The sequence below is a fragment of the Trichechus manatus genome, unplaced genomic scaffold, assembly GCF_000243295.1.
Source record: "Trichechus manatus latirostris isolate Lorelei unplaced genomic scaffold, TriManLat1.0 scaffold00046, whole genome shotgun sequence".
NCBI lineage: Eukaryota > Metazoa > Chordata > Mammalia > Sirenia > Trichechidae > Trichechus > Trichechus manatus.
This window is the reverse complement of record NW_004443982.1, coordinates 3,120,904-3,122,863: the sequence shown is the minus strand read 5'-3', so window position 1 is coordinate 3,122,863 and position 1,960 is coordinate 3,120,904.

Genomic DNA, 1,960 nt, shown 5'->3' with positions numbered 1-1,960 from the left:
GAGGTGGAGAAGATTTCTCCTTAGGGCAATACCAAAACCTTATCCCACGTAGGGGAAGGAATTTCTACCCCCACTCCAGTCTCCTCCAGCTTTTCTATCTCACCTAAGGGGAAACAAAAACAGTCCGTAGGGAACAAGGCTTCAAGGAAATAGACTGGGAATGCTGCAGCCAGGAAAGGGAGTGGGGGGGGAGCTATACTCCTGGAGGAGGGACAGAAACACTTGTGTAGGCCACGCTCCTGAGACACCCATCCTATTGCTATCGAGTTGATTCTGACTCATAGTGACCCTATAGGACAGAGCAGAACTCCCCCATAGGGTTTCCAAGGCTGTAATCTTTACAGAAACAGACTGACACATCTTCCTCCCATGGAGAGGCTGGTGGGTTCAAACTGCCAACCTTTCTGTTAGCAGCCAAGCGCTTAACCACTGTGCGACAGGCAGACACTAAAAGACTTAATAAAAAGACTATAGACTGCTTCCCCTCCCCCACACCCTACCACTGTACCAGCAAGCCTCCACCAGTATAATAACAGTAATCTGCAGCTTAAAGAGTTGTAAGACAAAGACTCCCTCTGAGGAGCAGTACAAAGAAGCCTCAAGGCTTAGAGGGGAGACAAAAACAAGGACACTAGAAGAATTTGAAGTTGCTGGTACCTATTGGTACAGTAAACATTAAACATAGCCCAACTCTTAGCCAGATAACCATAATCCTCATGCTAAAGGCCTATTTACTGATAGACTATGCCCAATTTCCAACAAAAATTACAAGGTATACTAAAAGGCAAAAAAACAAAACAAAACAAAACAAAACCAAAAAACCCACAGTCTGAAGAGAAAAAGCAATCATCAGAACCAGCTCAGATATGACACAGATGTTGGAATTATCAGACAAGGAATTTAAAATAACTATGATTTAATATGTTAAGACCTCTAACGGAAAATGTAGACAATATGCAAGACCAAACGGATAATGCGAGCAAAGAGCTGGAAACGATAAAAATCAAAAGGAAATGCTAGAAATAAAAAACACAGTAGCAAAAATGAAAAATGTCTTTGAAAGTCTCATCAAAAGACTTGACACAGCCAAGAAAGAATCAGTAAACTTGAAGATAAGGCAACAGAAACTTCCTAAACTGAAACACAAAGAGAAAAAAAATGGAGGGAGGATAAAAAAAAAAGAACAGAATATTCAATAACTCTGGGACAATATCAAAAGATAAAATCAATGTGTAATTGAAATAACAGAAGGAAAAGAAAGAACAGAGAAGAAGATATATTGAAGCAACAATGGCTGAAAACTTTACAAACTTAATGACAGACACCAAACTACAGATCCGGGAAGCTCAGAGAACACCAAGCAAGATAAACACCAGAAAAACAAAAACAAAAACCCACACCTAGGCATATGATATCCAAACTGTATAAAACCAAAGACAGAAAATCTTTAAGGAAGCCAGAGAAAGAAGATGCACGAATGATAATTGACATAGCTGACCCAAGAAAGTTGAATCATAAACTGTCAGTGGAGCAAGTAGGAATTCGCCCAATTTCGACCATGGGATTCTGTACTAGTTTCCTAGGGCTGCTGTAACAAAATATCACAAATTAGGTGGCTTATCAGAACAGAAATTTATTTATTTATTTTTATTGTCCTTTAAGTGAAAATTTACAGAACAAATTAGTTTCTCGTTAAACAAATAATACACAAATTGTTTTGTGATATTGGTCACCAACTCCGCGACGTGTCAACACTCTCCCGTTCTCCACCCCAGCTTTCCCGTGTCCATTCATCCAGCTTTCTTGCCCCTTCCTGCCTTCTTGTCTTTGCTTTTGGGCTGGTATGCCCATTTAGTCTCATATACATGACTGAATTACGAATTGTTTGCCCTATAGACCTGTCTAATCTTTGGCTGAAGGGTGAGCCTCAGGAATGACTTCAGTACTGAGTAAAAAAGGC